This window comes from Schistocerca piceifrons, chromosome 9 (genome assembly GCF_021461385.2).
Source record: "Schistocerca piceifrons isolate TAMUIC-IGC-003096 chromosome 9, iqSchPice1.1, whole genome shotgun sequence".
NCBI lineage: Eukaryota > Metazoa > Arthropoda > Insecta > Orthoptera > Acrididae > Schistocerca > Schistocerca piceifrons.
The window spans coordinates 78,361,846-78,382,845 of NC_060146.1; positions in this window are offsets into that span (position 1 = coordinate 78,361,846).

Sequence of the window (21,000 nt, forward strand, 5' to 3'; positions counted from 1 at the left end):
GTAAATAGATCTCGCCGTGACGAAAAACGTCTTTGCTTTAATGACTTCCATCCCAACTCGCGTATCATATCTGCCACACTCTCTCCCCTATTACGTGATAATACAAAACGAGCTGCCCTTTTTTTACACCCTTTCGATGTCCTCCGTCAATCCCACCTGGTAAGGATCCCACACCGCGCAACAATATTCTAACACAGGACGAACGAGTGTAATGTAAGCTGTCTCTTTAGTGGACTTGTTGCATCTTCTAAATGTCCTGCCAATGAAACGTAACCTTTGGCTCGCCTTCCCCACAATGTTATCTATGTGGTCTTTCCAACTGAAGTTGTTCGTAATTTTAACACCCAGGTGCTTAGTTGAATTGACAGCCTTGAGAATTGTACTATTTATCGAGTAATCGAATTCCAACGGATTTCTTTTGGAACTCATGTGGATCACCTCACACTTTTCGTTATTTAGCGTCAACTGCCACCTGCCACACCGTACAGCAATCTTTTCTAAATCGCTTTGCAACTGATACTGCTCTTCGGATGGCCTTATTAGACGGTAAATTACAGCATCATCTGCGAACAACCTAAGAGAACTGCTCAGACTGTCACCCAGGTCATTTATATAGATCAGGAACAGCAGAGGCCCCAGGACGCTTCCCTGGGGAACACCTGATACCACTTCAGTTTTACTCGATGATTTGCCGTCTATTACTACGAACTGCGACCTTCCTGACAGGAAATCACTAATCCAGTCGCACAACTGAGACGATACCCCATAGGCCCGCAGCTTGATTAGAAGTCGCTTGTGAGGAACGGTGTCAAAAGCTTTCCGGAAATCTAGAAATACGGAATCAACTTGAGATCTCCTGTCGATAGCGGCCATTACTTCGTGCGAATAAAGAGCTAGCTGCGTTGCACAAGAACGATGTTTTCTGAAACCATGCTGATTACGTATCAATAGATCGTTCTCTTCGAGGTGATTCATAATGTTTGAATACAGTATATGTTCCAAAATCCTACTGGAAACCGATGTCAGTGATATAGGTCTGTAGTTCGATGGATTACTCCTACTACCCTTCTTAAACACTGGCACGACCTGCGCAATTTTCCAATCTGTAGGTACAGATCTATCGGTGAGCGTGCGGTTGTATATGATTGCTAAGTAGGGAGCTATTGTATCAGCGTAATCTGAAAGGAACCTAATCGGTATACAATCTGGACCTGAAGACTTGCCCGTACCAAGGGATTTGAGTTGCTTAGCAACCCCTAAGGTATCTACTTCTAAGAAACTCATGCTAGCAGCTGTTCGTGTTTCAAATCCTGGAATATTCCTTTCGTCTTCCCTGGTGAAGGAATTTCGGAAAAATGCGTTCAATAACTCCACTTTAGCGGCACAGTCGTCGTTAACAGTACCATCTGCACTGCGCAGCGAAGGTATTGACTGCGTCTTGCCGCTTGTGTACTTTACATACGACTGGATTTCCTACCAAATTTCGAGACAATGTTTCGTTGTGGAACCTATTAATGGCATCTGGCATTGAAGTCCGTGCCAAATTTCGCGCGTCCGTAAATTTTAGCCAATCTTCGGGATTTCGCGTTCTTCTGAACTTCGCATGCTTTTTCCGTTGCCTCTGCAACAGCGTTCCGACCTGTTTTGTGTACTATGGGGGATCAGTTCCATCTCTTACCAGTTTATGAGGTATGAATGTCTCAATTGCTGTTGCTACTATATCTTCGAATTTGAGCCACATCTCGTCTACATTTGCATAGTCAGTTCGGAAGGAATGGAGATTGTCTCTTAGGAAGGCTTCTAGTGACACTTTCTCCGCTTTTTTAAATAAAATTATTTTGCGTTTGTTTCTGGTGGATTTGGAAGAAACGGTATTGAGCCTAGCTACAACGACCTCGTGATCACTAATCCCTGTATCAGTCATGATGCTCTCTATTAGCTCCCTAGTACACCGCGCCACGCACCGTATGATGGCTTGCGAAGTATCGTACTTGTAGCTGCAGATGTAGTCTGAAGTCTCCTTTTTTCAGACAAAAGAGATTTGGAGTGTCTGATTGCCTCCTCTCAGGCTATGCGGAGGGTTGCTCCCTCAGTGTGGAATCTTCATTGCTGTGTCTGGATTGGCTACCGGGCCGACAGAACAGTTAAGGGGGGGAGATTTACTGATCAGAGGATAGTTCGATTGGTTTGTACAATATCGGGGCGGTTTTGTTTTTGAAAATTCGGCTCCCATACTGAGGCTTCGTGGAGGGTGGTTGTGATTCTTTGCCTGTCTTCTGCTCATTCCCTGGTAGAAAACTTCAGACCTTTCCCTAGTGGTTGAGACTTTTGGTCTGTATCTTGTGGTGGACTAAGTGGCAAACTGTACCGTCAGTGAAACTGCATATCGTCTCGGACATTATGTCACGAGGGTGAACTTACTCGTCCTGAATCGGCCATTTGACAATGCCAGCACGCACTGTTATGCCTGTGAGTTCAGTTGGTTCGGCCAAACCAGAGAAAGAGTGAACCTCACACTGAAAACTGTTTGGATTTCAGCGCCCTGATATGGAAGTTTCCAGAGTTCTAATAATCAGAACGCCAGACCGCGTAGTTTGCAAGTTGCCGTGGACGTGTCAGATCATTACAGCTGTCGCAGCGCCCCGCTCTTCGCACACAGCGGGTCGTTTTCAGCTGCCGCCTGAATCAACGTGAAAGGGTAAAGTACAGCTGCACTGGCCTACGGTTGTTACACGATATTCACAGCTCCCTGTTCTCAGGTGAACCGTAGTTTCAGGTATACTTGGTTGTAGTTGATTCCATTTGAGTAGAGGTGGGTCTCACAGTGGATTCATGTAAACAAACTCAAATTGCATAGTAAAAGCGATTAGTTCAGCTTCCACACCAAAGTATGATTTGCCAGTCAAACACCATCCCTTTTCTGATTTGTGTCTGTCACTTTTGTATAAGATGCATCAGCTAGTTGTAGTTGTAAAAGGATGAATAAAACTGGCCATTACTTTGTAAACTTAACTTTGCCACTGTTGTCATTCATATTACCTCAACTATTCGCTGTTTTTATTTTATTGTGGTAGTACATGGTTGGCTCTGAGCACTATGAGACTTAACTTCTGAGGTCATCAGTCGATTAGAACTTAGAACTAATTGAACCTAACTAACCTAAGGATATCACACACATCCATGCCCGAGGCACGATTCGAACCTGCGACCGTAGCGGTCGCCCGGTTCCAAACTGTAGTGCCTAGAACCGCTCGGACACGCAGGCCGGCAAAACTAGTTTTAGCGTGAGACACTATTTTGTCTTTATTTTTTGAAAAACATCCTAAGTGGTCTGAAATATATCCATTTTTAACAATGTGCTGTTTTTTTTCTACATAGTAGGCACTGTACTTTCAGATTAGAAACAGGTCTTGCACTTTCTGACGTAGACTAAGATAGAAATATAAAAAAAATGTTCAAAGGTGTGAGAAATCTTATGGGACTTAACTGCTAAGGTCATCAGTCCCTTAGCTTACACACTACTTAACCTAAATTAACCTAAGCACAAACACACACACCCATGCCCGAGGGAGGACTCGAACCTCCGCCGGGACCAGCCGCACAGTCCATGACTGCAGCGCTTGCGACCGCTCGGCTAATCCCACGCGGAGTAAAAATATAGTCTAAGATAAAAATAGTCCTCCTTTTTATTTACAAGGTGTGAGCTGTAACTCTACATCAGTGTTTGCTGTTGTAGTTTTAATTCTGTTTTTTTTTTTTTTTTTTTTGTTTCCAGTCTTCCGAATTAATATCAGTAAATTGTCACCTGGCCACCAATTGCAGCTGTATGTTTCAAGCGGCATAAAGGACTTTATTTAGAGTATTTCATATAGTAATTGACCGAATTTAAAAAATTTAAATGCTGTCATAATCTACACATTAAGAGATATGATTTGAAGATTTAATACACCAAGTGTGAAACTGTGTAAATGTCTAGAGGAGTTCTAACTCACGCTGCCCAAATTGCCCAGACTGTATTCAGTCAGTGTTTGAAAGTGAGAGGATTTGGGAACTGCCAATTAACTTTCCTAGTGGCCTTCATGAGTTAACATCATAACCATGTTACATGCATGTTGTGTGTGTTGCAGACCTTGTGGGCTTTATCACGCTTTGTTTTCATAAGCAGTCAGAGACGCACGAGCTTCCCCTAGAAACCAGAAGTGGTAAACTGACCAGAAACTGAGTGAGGAATATATAAAGGGCTGCGTTACCTGCGGAACATTTTTGTTCCAAAGAGTTATTCTCCAGTTTGTTTGTTAAAAATAAAAAGTATTTATAGTAAAACTGAAATAGTCAATGTTTAATTCAGGCTTTATTCGAAAATTGTTGATTTGTGAATTGAGATAGAGGGATGTTGTAGTAAAAGTTTAAAAAGTGAAGATTTATCACATAGCGCAAGAAAACCAAATTCTCCCCCCCCCCCCCCCCACCAAAAAAGGAACGTGAAACAAAAACATATCAATACTTCGTCGAGCATATATAAAACAGGTTTCTGATATTGATAAACAACTTTCGCACTTACCAGTAATAGCAGGAAGCTCATGCCTTTGATTATGATGACGAGTAATGAGCATAATATAACAACAATAATTATAGAGATTTTAAGTGTTTGTGCATGTAAACTGTACTTGCATTAAAAGTATTTGCCTCGCTTACATGAAAGCGCAAAAGTTACGCCATCAATTAATTTTTATTGCTTATAAAATGCCATTTGTATTTTTTATGGATGTAAAATATACAATGGACTAAAGCTGAACGACGTGTGGTTCTAATTGTGCACAAAACAAACAAACAAAGAAGAAAGGGAAATCGCCGGCTCCCACTTTCTGTCTCATACATTCATTTATGTTTCTATCCTTACCAGTGACACTGATAATCCTACCCCATATTTTTTTTGTTCTTCAGACTGGTTTGATGCAGGCAGCCACAAATTCCTTTCCTGTGCCCTTTTATCACTGAGTAGCAACTGAAGCCTACTTCCTCATTTATCTGCTGGATGTATTCCAATCTCTGTCTTCCTCTACAGTTTTTACAGTCTACAGCTCCCTCTAGTGCTGTGGAAAGTAATTACTGATTTCTTAACAAGAGATATTGAATTTAATTGATGAAAGCAGAAAATATAAAAATGCAGTAAATGAAGCAGGCAAAAAGGAATACAAACGTCTCAAAAATGTGGTCGACAGGAAGAGCAGAACAGCTAAGCTGGGATGACTAGAGGACAAATGTAAGGATGTAGAAGCATATATCACTAGGAGTAAGATAGGTAACGCCTACAGGAAAATTAAAGAGACCTTTGGAGAAAAGAGAACCACCTGTATGAATATCAAGAGCTCAGATGGAAAACCAGTCCTAATCAAAGGAGTGAAAGCAGGAAGATGGAGGGAGTTGGTTCAAATGGCTCTGAGCACTATGGGACTTCTGACGTCATCGGTCCCCTAGAACTTAGAACTACTTAAACCTAACTAACCTAAGGACATCACACACATCCATACCCGAGGCAGGATCCGAACCTGCGACCGTAGCAGATGCACGGTTCCGAACTGAAGCGCCTAGAACCGCTCGGTCACTCCGGCCGGTGATGGGGGGAGTATATGGAGGGTCTATACAAGGGCGATGTACCCGAGAAAATATTATGTAAATGGCAGAGGACGTAGTTGATGATGAAATGGGAGATACGATACTGCCTGAAGAAATTGACAGAGCACTGAAAGACCTAAGTCGAAACAAGGCCCCGGGAGTAGACAACATTCCACTAGAACTACTGATAGCCTGACAAGTCTCTACTATTCGGTGAGCAAGATGTATGAGACAGGCGAAATACCCTCGACTTTAAGGAGAATGTAATGATTCCAATTCCAAAGAAATCGAGTGTTGATAGGTGTGAAAATTATCCAACTATCAGTTTAATAAGTCACCGCTGCAAAATACTAACACGAAGTAGTTACAGACGAATGGAAAAACTGGTAGAAGCCGATCTCTGGGAAGATCATTTGGATTCCGCAGAAACATTGGAACACGTGAGGCAATACTGACCCTACGACTTATCTTAGAAGATAAACTAAGGAAAGGCAAACCTACTTTTCTAGCATTTGTAGAGTTAGGGAAAACTTTTGGCAATGTTTACTGTAATACTCTCTTTCAAATTCTGAAGGTGGTATGGGTCAAATGCAGGGAGTGAAAGGCTATTTACAATTTGTACAGAAAGCAGATGGCAGTTATAAGAGTCAGGGGCACGAAAGGGAGGCAGCGGTCGAGAAAGGAGTGAGACAGTTTTGTAACCTATCTCCGACGTTATTCAATCTGTATATTGAGCAAGCAATAAAGGAAACAAAAGTTATATTTAGAGTAGGAATTAAAATCCATGGAGAAGAAATAACAACTCTGAGGTTTGCCGACGACATTTTAATTCTGTCAGAGACAGCAGAGCAGTTGCACGGAATGCACAGTCTTGAAAGGAGGTTATAAGATGAACATCAACAAAAGCAAAATGATGATAATGGAATGTAGTCGAACTAAATCAGGTGATTCTGAGGGAATTAGTAAATGAGACACATAAAGTAGTAGATGAGTTTTGCTAATTTGGGAGCAAAATAACTGGTGATAGTCGAAGTAGAGAGGATATAAAATGTAGACTGGCTATGGCAAGGAAAGCTTTTCTGAAGAGGGGAAATGCATTAACATTGAGTATAGATTTAAGTGTCAGGAAGTCTTTTCTAAAAGTATTTGTATGGATTGTAGCCAGGTATGGAAGTGAAACATGGACGATAAATAGTTTGGACAAGAAGAGAATAGAAGCTTTCTAAATATCTACAGAAGAATGCTGAAGATTAGATGGGTAGATCACGTAACTAATGAGGAGGTACTGAATAGAATTTAGGAGAAGAGAAATTTGTGGCACAACTCGACTAGAAGAAGGGATCGTTTGGTAGGACACGTTCTGAGGCATCAAGGGATCACTAAGTTAATATTGGAGGGAAGCGTTGAGGGTAAAAATCGTAGAGGGGGACCAAGTGGTGAGTACACTAAGCAGATTCTGAGGAATGTGGTTGTAGTAGTTATTTGGATATGAAGAGGCTTGCACAGAATAGAATAGCATGGAAAGCTGCATCAAACCAGTCTCTGGACTGAAGACTACAACAGCATAACAAGAGTCCTTTCATCCTGTGCCTTGTTCCTGTCAGTGTTTTCAATGCTTCGGTTTTCGTCGGTTCCAGTTTTGCCACATACATATTTCACTGCCATACAATCCGGTGACACAAACGTATATTCTCTGATATTTGTTTCACAAAATAAGGCCTATACTTGATGCTAGTAGAAATCTCTTGGCCAGGAAGGCTCTTTTAGCCAGTTGCAGTCTTCTTTTTACGTCCTTCTTGATCCGTCCATGATGGGTTACTTTGCTGCCCAGGTAGCACAGTTTCTTAACTCCGTGTACGTTGTGGTCGTCAATTCTGATGTTAAAGTTGCTCACTGTTCTCATCTGCTACTTCTCATTACTTTCGTCTTTCTTCCATTTACTCTCAGTCCATATTGTGTACTAATCAGACCGTTCATTCCCTTCAGCATATCCTGCAGTTGTTCTTCACTTGCACTGAGGATAGCAACGTCACGAGCGAATCTCATCATTGATATCCTTTCACCCTGAATTTTAGTGCTACTTTTGAACGTGTCTTTTCTTTCCGTCATTGCTTTTTCGGTGTAGAATTTGAACAGTAAGGGCGAAAGATTACATCCCTGCCTTCCACCCTTTACTACCATTTCTTGTTAACTCTGTTCGCTACCCATTTTGCAGAGTGTCCACACGTACAACTGAAGATACTTAAAAACATGTTGCATAGGTGGGAGTGACTGTGTTAGCATTCGCGGTGAGTGGTTTACTAGCTGTCAGTAGCAGAGCGTTAAGAATATAAATACACGTTCCTTCATGCTTTCTTTCAAATGTTATTGGGAACTGTCTCGAATCCTGCCTCGGGCATGGATGTGTGTGATGTCCTTAGGTTAGTTAGGTTTAAGTAGTTCTAAGTTCTAGGGGACTGATGACCTCAGATGTTAAGTCCCATGCCGGCCGCGGTGGTCTAGCGGTTCTAGGCGCGCAGTCCGGAACCGCGCGACTGCTACGGTCGCAGGTTCGAATCCTGCCTCGGGCATGGATGTGTGTGATGTCCTTAGGTTAGTTAGGTTTAAGTAGTTCTAAGTTCTAGGGGACTGATGACCTCAGATGTTAAGTCCCATAGTGCTCAGAGCCATTTGAACCATTTTTGATAAGCGCCGCTGCTGCCGTTAGCGGACAGGCAATGCTTACGAAAGCGAGTGGCGCCAGTGAACACGACAAGAAGACAAGCAACACAACCATGCCAACTAAACGATACGGTCTGGCAGAAACCTACACACGGCACCAACGCGAGCCGCAGCACCGCTCAGTGTATATTGTAATACCCTTTTTCTGTGTGTCTCTGTTTATGTGTGTACACCGTCCTCTCACATTAATGTGACCACCTGAAAAATTCTAAATAACCACCTTCTGGAAAGTACCGACAGGGACGCGGAGCCATACTGAGTCCATTGGCGTGACCAGCTGCCCTAGGTTTCTCAGTCGAGGATCTGTGGCACGAATAGCTTGATAGAGCCCTTCCCGCAGATCCTCGACTGAGTTTAAACCCGTGGAGACTGGAGCCAGATGAGTACGATAATATTATGCTGGTGCTCTTTGAACAACACTCGTACACTGCGAACTGTGTGACATGTTGCATCGTGCCGGGGAGAAACGAACTGTGTGTCTGGGGCGCACATGGTCCCCGAGTATAGATGCCTACATGCGTTGATCTGTTGCAGCTTCCAGAATGTTGAGATCACTCAGACAATGAGCGGAAAACGTGACACTCCTTCCTTGTTTGCTTTCAGACGTTTCACGCCATAAACTCCGACGGCCACCAGCCCGGTGGCGCATAAAACCACCTGAAGAGACCGCCAGGCCTCTGCCGCCGAAGCCCACACGCAGCAACATTCGCTGAACCTTATGAATGGTGGGCTCCATGTGGTTCCCAAGTCATCGTCGTCGGCTGATGCTCGTATCCGAGTTTTCATTTCTCTCCTGAGATTTTCTTTGTCACGGTTCAGGCGTGGAAGTGTCGTTGATGGCTTAGCAATCCAATCCTAGCGTGGAACAGGCGGCCACAGACATTACAGCTGATGGAAGGTGGAGGACGTGGCTGAGCCTGGAGGAGTTTACGTCTCCGGCGTTTGTCATTCTCCATTCTTCGCCGTTCCAGCTCAAAATTTTGAAGAGCATTTGAGGTAACTGAGCGCCAGCGACTTCGATCTTCTGCTATAGTGAACCAGTTACTCGGACCGATGTATCAGATTTTTCTTGTACTGATCCTTCTAACGTTTGAGAGGGGCACCTCGTGGCCTTTTACCTGTGCTCACTTCGCTGTACAGCATTTGGCGTGGGAGTCTGTCATTTTTCATCCGTTGGACATGTCCGACCCATCTGAGTTGATGCCCAATGATAAGAGTTTCCATGCTATACATTTTTGCTTTCTCAAGAACAGCCGTGTTGGATATGAAGTCATCCTATTTTAGGTTCATGATATAGCTTAGCTTCTGTTGGTTGAAGCGTTCTGGTTTCTTCAGATCACAGCAATATAACGTCCAGGTTTCGCAACCATATAGCAGGGTGGAAATGACTACAGCTTTGTACACCATCAGTTTGGTATACAGTGTTAGGTCTTTATTCAGGAAGACACGCTTTGTAAGACGTCCAAATGCTACATGGGCAGCACGTAATCTATTCTCCACAGTATGCTTCCTAGGTAGAGGAAATGGTCCACTTGTTCCAAGAGAGTATCATAAATGGATATGCTGAAGTCAGGAACGGAGGAACCAGGAGTTGGCAGCGACTGTAAACCCTAAAATTACCAAATATGCAGCAACTAGTCGCAAAATCATGTTTTATTTATTCCCTTTTGCAAATCGATGTATCACTTTATGTTTGACCTCTGCTTAAGACAGTATTACTACTCAGGGCACATATTGGTTGAAAGCACCGATGATGGCTGTTAATCAGTTGAAATCGATTTGCAAAAGTGAATAAATAAAACATGATTTTGCGACTGGTTGTTGCATATTTGGTAATTCGCTGAACCGTCATTGAGGGGACTCTGTTGGTAGCCCATTGCTTCATCTGAGCGCTCAGTCGTTCAACAGTTGCTACAATGGCAGGCTATCAAGATTTAAGTGAATTTGAACGTGGTGTTATAGTCGACGCACGAGCGATGGGACACAGCCTCTCTCCGAGGTAGCGATGAAGCGGGGATTTTCTCCAACGATCATTTCACAAGTGTAATGTGGATATCATGAATCCGGTAAAACATCACGTCTCCGACATCGCTGCGTCTGGAAAAAGATCCTGCGAAACGGGCCCAACGACGACTGAGAAGAATCTTTCTACGTGGCAGAATTGCAACCCTTCCGCAAATTGCTCTAGATTTCAGTGCCGGACCACCAGGAAGTCTCAGCGCGTGAACCATTCAACGAAACAACATCGATATGGGCTTTTGAAGCGCACCAGTGCTCCCTTGATGACCGCACGACACAAAGCTTTGCACTTCGCCTGGACCCTTCAACAAGACCGCCGATGATTCTAAACACGTTGCCTAATTGGACGCGTCTCGTTTCAAATCGTATCGAGTGTATGGAGACAGCCTCATGAATCCATGGACCCTGCGCGTCAGCAGGTGACTGTTCAAGCTAGTGGAGGTTCTGCAATGGAGTGGTATGGGACCCTAATACGTCTAGATACTACTATGATAGGTGACACGTACGTAAGCATCCTGTCTGATCACCTGCATCCATTCCTGTCCATTGTGCATTCCGACGGCCCTGGACAATTTCAGCAGGACAGTGCTACACCTCACACGTCCATGATTGCTACAGAGTGGCTCCAGAAAAACTCTTCTGAGACTTAACACTTCCGCTGGCCACCAAACTCCCCACACAAGAACATTATTGATCATATCTGGGATGTCTTGCAAAGTGCTGTTCAGAAGAGATCTCTGCCCCCTCATAGTCTTAGGATTTATGGACAGCCCTGCAGGATTCATGTTGTCATTTCCTTCCAGCACTGCTTCAGACATCAGTCGAGCCTATGCAACGTCGTGTTGCGGCTCTTCTGCGTTGTAGCGAGGGCCCTACACGATATTAGGCAAGTGTATCAGTTTCTTTCGCTCTTCAGTGCGTAACCGAAGCTTTGCTGTGGTACTGAGGTCAGTTCTCTTCAAAAAAGGGAGGAGTTTCTTGGCAATACCAAAAGCTTTGTTGCTGAGAGTGAGGCAATATGTTTATGGAGAAAGAAGTGTTTGTTCAAAGCGAACCCCAGGGAAGTCACCGTTGCTCCCTATTGGATATCCCGCCCATGCGGTCCCAAGTTGGTAGGCATCGAGGGGCGTTTACTCACTCCGCGTCCCCTCGACGAGCTTTATATATCTTCCAGTGCTACTGCTGCCACCTGGCGTCTGTCAGTGATTATAGCACGTTGTCGTCGAACATGGTGGTCAGAAATAATATCACTGTACTATGTGTGTGTGTGTGTGTGTGTGAACTGGTACAAGTTTTCTGTCAACGTTTGGAAGTTCTCTGTGTACTGGGTGATCAAAAAGTCAGTATAAATTTGAAAACTGAATAAATCACGGAATAATGTAGATAGAGAGGTACAAATTGACACACATGCTTGGAATGACATGGGGTTCCATTAGAAAAAAAATAAAAAAAATACAAAAGTTCGAAACATGTCCGACAGATGGCGCTTCATCTGATCAGAATAGCAATAATTAGCATAACAAAGTAAGACAAAACAAAGATGATATTCTTTACAGGAAATGTTCAATATGTCCACCATCATTCCTCAACAATAGCTGTAGTCGAGGAATAATGTTGTGAACAGTACTGTAAAGCATGTCCAGAGTTATGGTGAGGCAGTGGCGTCAGATGTTGTCTTTCAGCATCCCTAGAGATGTCGGTCGATCACGATACACTTGCGACTTCAGGTAACCCCAAAGCCAATAATGAGGTCTGGGGACCTGAGAGGCCAAGTATGACGAAAGTGGCGGCTGAGCACACGATCATCACCAAACGACGCGCACAAGAGATCTTTTACGCGTCTAGCAATATGGGGTGGAGCGCCATCCTGCATAGACATCGTACGTTCCGGCAGGTGTTTATCAGCCAGGCTTGGGATGATGCGATGCTGTAACATATCAGCGTACCTCTCACCCGTCACGGTAGCAGTTACAAAACCAGAATCACGCATTTTTCCTCGACGAAAAAGGCCCGATAACGGTAGATGTGTGTAAATCCAACCAATACCGTGATTTTCTCGTCGTGCAGTGGAGTTTCGACGACAGTTCTAGGATTTTCGGTAGCCCACAACACGTTACTCGTTAACCAATCGTCATCTTCCGCCATCTTTTGAAACGCCCACACCGCAATTGCCCTTCGCTTCACTAAATCGCCAGGTAACAGTTCATGATGCCGATGGATTTTGTACGGATAGCATCGGAGGGTACGCCTCAGTGCCAACCAAACGGTAGTGTATGGAATGCCGGTGCGACGTGGGACTGCACGAGCACTGACTCCCCCGTGCATGGACGAACCCGCTGCAGTCTCCATTTCTTCCTGAACTGTCTCAGCAGCATTACGCCTTGTGCTCGGTCGGCCTCTACGGGGTCTATCGTCTAAACAATCCGTGGCTTCGAACTTCGAAATCATTCTCGCCACAGCTGCATTTGTCAACGGACCTTTACCCGTTCGAATCTCCTTCCTATGGCCATAGGATCGTAACGCTGAACTAGCACATTCCCCATTCTGTTAATACAGCTTCACTAAAAGCGCCTTTTCAGGTAACGTCAACATGCAGCGACTGCTGGCGCATCTGATTCTCTCTCTCATTACAGTTCCTTTTATACACGATTTTTTTATACACGATCGTCATGCGGAGTCACTGACGTTTTGCTGTTCAGCATCATCTGTCGGACATTTTGTGAACTTTGTTTTCTTTTTTTTTTTTTTTTGTTCTAATAAAACCCCATGTCATTCAAAGCATGTGTGTCAATTTTTACCTCTCTACCTACATTATTCCGTGGTTTATTTTCAAATTTATACTGACTTTTTGATCACCCGGTATTTCTGGTGAGTATGTAAAAACTAAATGTCTGGAAGTTAATGCTAATATGTATTGTCAGGAGTAAGTGTAACTCGTGATTCGAGCTGGGATTCCCTCGAAAATCACCCCGCTGCTGTTCACTTACCCTAGCTACCGCAGTCTTTGGCGGTGGCTGGCGTGTGTGGCCACCGTGTTTCTCCCACGGCAGTGTTTGCCGAGCAAAGGCGCGCTACGGCAGCGCAAACAGCACGTGGCCGTCCGGGCAGCCGTAGCCCCGGCTAGGCTGCTAGGCACGCCGTGTTTGCACATTCGATAAGACGGGGGCTGGCGGGGGCGGTGGGGGCGGCGGGTCCTGAGCAAGCAGCACTGCTATCAGCGCGAGTAATTCGCGCCTCGCTCTGTGTGTGTGTGTGTGGGTGGGGGGGGGGGGGAGGGGGGGGGGAGGGGCAAGGAGCGCCCGGGTGGCGACTTTGCTTATGGAAATGAGACGGGGCCACCACTGTGGACTATCTCGGCGACCGGAGGATGTAAGGAGCTGAATTAACAGAGCGCGAAATGTACGCACTCGGGCCGGCTGTTAAAAATGCCAAAACCGAGTTCGCCACCCAGTCTCCACGTCTGAAGTCGCTCGCAGATCTGAGGACTGGATGCGGGTCTCCCTTCCTATACAGGGTGTTACAAAAAGGTACGGCCAAACTTTCAGGAAACGTTCCTCACACACAAATAAAGAAAAGATGTTACGTGGACATGTGTCCGGAAACGCTTACTTTCCATGTTAGAGCTCATTTTATTACTTCTCTTCAAATCACATTAATCGTGGAATGGAAACACACAGCAACAGAACGTACCAGCGTGACTTCAAACACTTTGTTACAGGAAATGTTCAAAATGTTCTCAGCGAGGATACATGCATCCACCCTCCGTCGCATGGAATCTCTGATGCGCTGATGCAGCCCTGGAGAATGGCGTATTGTATCACAGCCGTCCACAATACGAGCACGAAGAGTCTCTACATTTGGTACCGGGGTTGCGTAGACAAGAGCTTTCAAATGCCACCATAAATGAAAGTCAAGAGGGTTGAGATCAGCAGAGCGTGGAGGCCATGGAATTGGTCCGCCTCTAACAATCCGTCGGTCACCGAATCTGTTGTTGAGAAGCGTACGAACACTTCGACTGAAATGTGCAGGACCTCCATCGTGCATGAACCACGTGTTGTGTCGTACTTGTAAAGGCACATGTTCTAGCAGCACAGGTAGAGTATTCCGTATGAAATCGTGATAACGTGCTCCGCTGAGCGTAGGTGAACGAATCTAAAATGAGCTCTAACATGGAAAGTAAGCGTTTCCGGACACATGTCCACATAACATACCTTCTTTCTTTGTGTGTGAGGAATGTTTCCTGAAAGTTTGGCCGTACCTTTTTGTAACACCCTGTATAACGGTGTGAGCTTTAGGAACAGTCATTAGCGATCTAGAGCTGCGCTGTACCAGACCTGCGGTTCAGTAGTTTTGGTAAACTACATAAATGATATAGTAAATGGTAGGATTACCGGTGGTGTTGGTGGCATTGATGGGGAAAGAAACATAAATGAATGTGTGTGAGAGATACAGGGGAACCGAAAAATTCGCTTTGTTTGTTTGTTCATTTTGCACATAACTTGAGCCGCACATCGTTCAGTGCCAGTTCACTGTTTATTTTGTATCGTTAAAGCTATAAATTGCATTTTATAAATAAAAAAAAATTTCTTGATCGCGTAACTTCTGAGCTTTATATAACCAAACAATTACTTTTGATGCAAGTACAGCTTACATGCACAAACTAAAATATTATGTATAATTATTGTTGTTCTTTAGTACTCAGTAGAACGTTCTTCATTATGATCAAAGGCAAGAATTTCCTCTTATTACTGATAAATGCGAAAGTAGTTTATGAATAAAAGAAACATGGTTTATGGAAGCTCGTCGAACTATTGAAGCGATGTTTTATATCTTTATTGTTTGCGTGTTTTTTTTTTTTATTTTATCTGTTTTTTTTTGAGGGAACTGCATTTTCTAGAGGTTCAAAAGAGAACGCGCAAGTGATGACAAGCAAAGATTAGTAGAGATTCGTGCGTGTGTGAAGAGATCCATGCGCGAAGCATACAACAACTACCACGGTCATGCCTTAGGAAAGATCTGACAGAGAACCCGAGAAAGTTCTGGTCCTATGTAAAATCGCTAAGCGGGTCTAAGGCAGTCCTTGTTGACCAGCCTGTTGTGGCAGTGGGAGATACCAAAATGAAAGGAGAAGTTTTAAATTTCGCGTTCAATAAATCGTTCACGGAGGATAATCACACGAAGACACGTCGTTTGACAATCAGGCAGCCTCCCGTGTGGACGACATTGTAATAAGCATCCCTGGTGTACAGAAACAATTGAAAGATTTGGATGAAAATAAGTCAGCAGGTCCGGATGGAATCCCAATTCGAATTTACAAAGAGTTCATTACAGCATTGGCCTCTTACCTAGCTTGAATTTATCACCTATTCCTCGCCCAAGCGCAGATTCCCAAGCAACTGGAAAGAAGCACAGGTGACTCCTGTGTACACGAAGGCTAAATTACAGACCAATAGCCCTAACATCAGTTTGCTGCAGAATGTGTGTGAAATCGTATGGGACTTAACTGCTAAGGTCATCAGTCCCTAAGCTTACACTCTACTTAACCTAAGATATCCTAAGGAGGAACACACACACCCATGCCCGAGAGAGGACTCGAACCTCCGCCGGGACCAGCCGCACAGTCCACGACTGCAGCGCCCAGACCGCTCGGCTAATCCCGCCCGGCGGAAATTTGTTGCAGAATCCTTCAACATTTCTCAGTTCGAATACAATAAATTTTCTTGTAACCGAGAATCTTATGTCCACGAATCAGCATGGTCTTAGAAAGCATCGCTCATGCTAAACTGAGCTTGCCCTTTTTTCAAATGATGTACCGCGAACTATGGATGATGGGGAAGAGGCAGATACCATATGTCTAGATTCCCCGAAAGCATCATACACGGTGCTTAACTGCAGGCTGTTAACAAATGTGCAAGCGTATGGAGTAGATTTATGGATATGTGAGTGGTTCGAAGACTTCTTAAGTTGAAGAACCCAGTATGTAGTCCTGGACGGCGGGTGATTGTCACAGAGAAGGGTATCATCAGGAGTGCCCCAGCGAAGTGTAATAGGACCACTGTTGTTCTCTATATAGATAAATAGTTTGGTAGGGAGAGTGGCCAGCAGTCTGTAGTTGTTTGCAGATGATGCTGTGGTCTACGGTAAGGTGTCGAAGTTGGATGACTGTAGGAGGATACAAGGTGGGCTAGAAAAAATTTCTAGTTGGTGTGATGAATGGCAGATAGCTCTAAATATGGTAAAATATAATACAGCTGGGTAGCAAAATCGAGCCCATAATGTTCGGATACAGCATCAGTAGTGTCCTGCGTGACACATTCACGTCGTTTAAATGTGTCGACACAGCGTTGCAAAGCGACATGAAATGGAACGATCGTGTGAGGACAGTGGTAGTGAAGACGACTGGACGATTTTGGTTTACTGTGAGAATTTTTGGAAGGTGTGGTTCCTCTGTAAAGGAAACGACATAAAGAACAGTGGTGCGACCTGTTCGTGAGTACTGCTCCAGTGCTTGGGATTTGTACCGAGTCGCGTTAAAGGATGACATCGAAACAATTCAGAGGCGGGTTGCTAGATTTGTTACCGACAGGTTCGAACATCACATACGTGTTACAGAGATGCTTTGGGAACTCAAATGGGAATCCTGGGAGGGAAGGTGACTTTCTTTTCGAGGAGCACTATTAGGAAAATTTAGAGAACTGGCATTTGAAGCTGACTGCCGAATGATTCTACTGCCACCAACATACACTACGTGAAAGCACCTCGAATACACTACTACTACCACTACGTGATCAGGCCCAGTGGACCGCACGCATCTACAAGTTTCCTCCTCCACTGTATTCTGTCCATTGCTGCTATCCGCCTTTCGTCCACATCTATTGACATTTGTTTTAAATCTTCATGGAGTCCATCCCTCCAACGCTTCTTGGGTCACCCTGGCGGTCTCTTTCCTGTAGGTGTGAAATCCAGGAGCTTCCGAGGCCATCTGTGATCTTCCATCCGGGTTACATGGCCGGCCCACTGCATTCGTTTGGCTTTGACAGCTCCTGCTATGTTGGGCTGCTGGTATAGTTCCTCAAGCTCTTGGTTGTATCTGATCCTCCATTCCCCTGTACCTGCATCCAGAACCGGGCCGAAGATCTTCCGAAGCACTTTTCTCTCAAAGACAAGGAGATTATGGAAGTCCTGTTTCCGGATACTCCATGTCTCACAGCCATATAGAACAACAGGCTGGATCAGGGTTTTGTACAGTCGAATCTTGAACTGTCTGGAGAGAGATTCGGACCGAAGCAGTTGTGCTAGGCTGTGGTAAGATCGGTTTCCTGCTTGTATTCTGGCATTGATCTCTGCTTCACATGACGAGTTCTCAGTGAAAAGTGCCCCTAGATATTTGAATTCTTGCACTCTCTTGTAGCAATGGTCCCCAACCTGCAGTGATTGTAGATGATCAGCAGTCTGACAATGACCACGCATCATGGCGAGGTACTCTGTCTTAGCTTCGTTTATGTTTAGCCCAAATTTGCTGGCAGCCTCCTTTAGTGCTTTGGTCATTTGCTCGAATATAAGATACGAAAAATTAGGACTCATATGGAGGCACATAGAAAGTCATTTGCGAGTGGTACTGGAAAGGAAATAACTAGTAGTAGTACAGGATACCCTCCACCAATCGCTGTACAGTATCTATGTAGATGTATATGCTGAATCTGTATTGCGTGATTATTTTTGCTACAACACCCCTCTGTTTATCGTTACAAATCAACAATTTTCGGATAAAATCTGAACTAAGCACTCTAGACGCTTTACCGTTCCCAGTTTCTAGGGGAGTCTAATTAGTGACTGACTGCATACGCAAACAAAGTGATCGAAATGAGGTAACGCCCAGTAGGTGTGCACGACACCTAACCTACCAGAAATGCGTTTACGATCTTAACTGACTGGTATAGTACCATAATGTACACTTAGTTATGATAGTATACGCTAGTCCACTCTAGTTGTAACCCACGCTAGTTTTAACCACTCTAGTTGTAACTGAACCCTAACCATTTTGTGTAAATTCTATCATTTGTGTGCGTTGTAACCATGCCATATAAAAACTATACAATAACTAGAATGAACACGTACCAGTTGGAAGTTAAGAGACTTGAGTACACTGTACACTTGTTCCCTACTGTTAATTATTTTGTGTAGATTCCACATTAATATTACCAATTATTACATCGAAATTGTTGACACACAGTTCTTAAATTGAATTTTGGCGGTTATTGTCTTTTAACATCTTTATTATATTAATTCGCTGTTATATATCTATTATATGTGCTCATGGCAGTATTTCCTTGTCCCATACGATCGCTCGTTCAACCAGATAATTCTCTTCTTCATTATTGTTTGTTACACTTGATTATATTGTTGTTTATACAGAACCCTGGTGACACTGTAAAGTAAAGTTTGATAAAGAGTTCAAAATTTACGGCTGAATGGGTACTGCTCTTTACTTCAAATGGACCAGCCGACGTTCCAACCACCATCTTCCACAAAGATAGATATACAAATATTCATTGGTATTGGATTGTAAGGCCCGAGAGCATCTGTAATTCTCTATTCGTGTCTTCCATAGGGGCGAAGGCCTTCGTAGATGCGGTGAAGTCAGTATTCCTAGGGGAGCAGACTCGTAAGACATAGCCTGGCCCTCCATGTTAGTGGTTATGCAACAAGGCCGGTAACCGACGCATGTAAAAAATTTCATACTCACAAGCCTCAACGTAAATCTCGGATAAAAACTGGAAATCATGGACGATGAGCAGAACGGGAAAAGGTTAAGATTATGGATAAAAACGGATAAAATATATACTGATTGGACAGGGTGTGGGACAAATGGGACTCAAAGATTATAATATCAATACAGCAGTGATTACAGAAAATAAAAAGAAGTTTAAAGGTGCTAAATATCTATAAGATTATCTTATGTGGTAGAGTACAGTAGCATTTGAGTAAACAGCATGTAGTGGAGTGGCAGTTTTACAAAAAGGAAAGGCAGTGTTTGGCAGTATGCACTAGTAAATGAAAGAATCTGAACTCCGAAGAATTACAGAATGAACAATACTGGACATGTTATCTTTACAGTAGATTTAAACGCAAGAATACATAACTAATGAATCTACCAGTTGATCGGCAACAATGGGGAACATACCATTAGTAACAAATGTATAAAAAAGAGAGTTTTTCGCCTTTAATGAACTGAAAGTAACGAATACGTGTTTTAAAAAGAAAGATACATATAAATGCACACTGTCTGCACGAGGCCGTAGAGAGCTTGTTGTTTACATAATAGTAAATAAAAATCTATTTTCAAGGGTTATACGAGGTGGAACGTGAGTGAAGACCACTATTTTGTTAAATATGCAAAAAGCAGAGTAACAGGAAAAATGAAAGAAACCCTAACAAGAAAGTTTTAAAGTGCTTCTGTAAGGAATCTATATCAGTGCATGTTAACTAAGCTACTCGGACAAATGCTGGCAAGTGAAAATCTAACTGCAGAATGGACGAACATTAAAAATATCATAGTACAGGTCACTAAATGAGTACCAGTGAAAAACCCAAAACAAATTGAGAAAAGAGACAAAATTTGTAACGAAGAGATAGAAGAAGCCACAGACAAGAGAATTAAAGTATATCTTGAGTACTTGCAGAAAAAGTCTGAGGAAGCTAGAGAAAAATGTAATAAAATCTGGAATGAAACATAAAATAAATAGTAAGATATGCACTTAGATGTTCATGGGGTTCATCTATAAGCAGCGTCGAATTCGACATTCACGGCAGACTGGCATTAGCACGCAAACTGTACAGACAGTTAGAAAGACAAAGATACTGCAAAGATAAATATCATTCCTTCAGGAGAGTGGATAAATCAGTGTAAGTATAATCCGGTTGCAGAAGAGCCGACAGATGAAAAAACATAGAAGTGAACGGATTTGACACAATTAAAACAGGCATTATAGTAGGATTTGACACAATTAAAACAGGCATTATAGTAGGAAAACATGGAGAGGACGAATATAATGACAATGGGGAACGGTTGATTGCAATTTGCGAACAATTTGATCTAAAAATTACCAACACATTTTTCAAACATAAGGACATTCATAAATATACTTGGCAATAGAACACCAAAGAACTTCGTTCTATAATAGATTATATTATCATTAGGCAAACAAGTAGTTTCAAAGCAATAGACGTCAGATCTTATAGAGGAGCCCAGTGTGGATCAGACCACTATCTAGTTAAAATGAAGTCTTTCTGGCCATGAAAGAATGCAAGGAGTGATACAAGTAACATAAATAAAACAAACCAGACTGAGAAAGATGAAAATTTACCTTTTAATATTGACAGCCTACAAGACGAAAGTATCAGAACACTCTTCGCGGCCAGGATGGAAAGGAAACTGGTTGAATCATTTGATGGAAGTACAGAGGAAATATATGACTATATAAAAGCTAATGTGAAAATCATAGCAACGGAGGTGTTGGGTAAAAAAGATAGCAACCACAACCGAGTGGTGGTCAGAGGAACTAGAGGTCCTCGTTAGAGAAAAACGAAATGCGTTCCTTCAGTGGTTGAATGATAAATCAGAAGAAACAAGATCAATATACA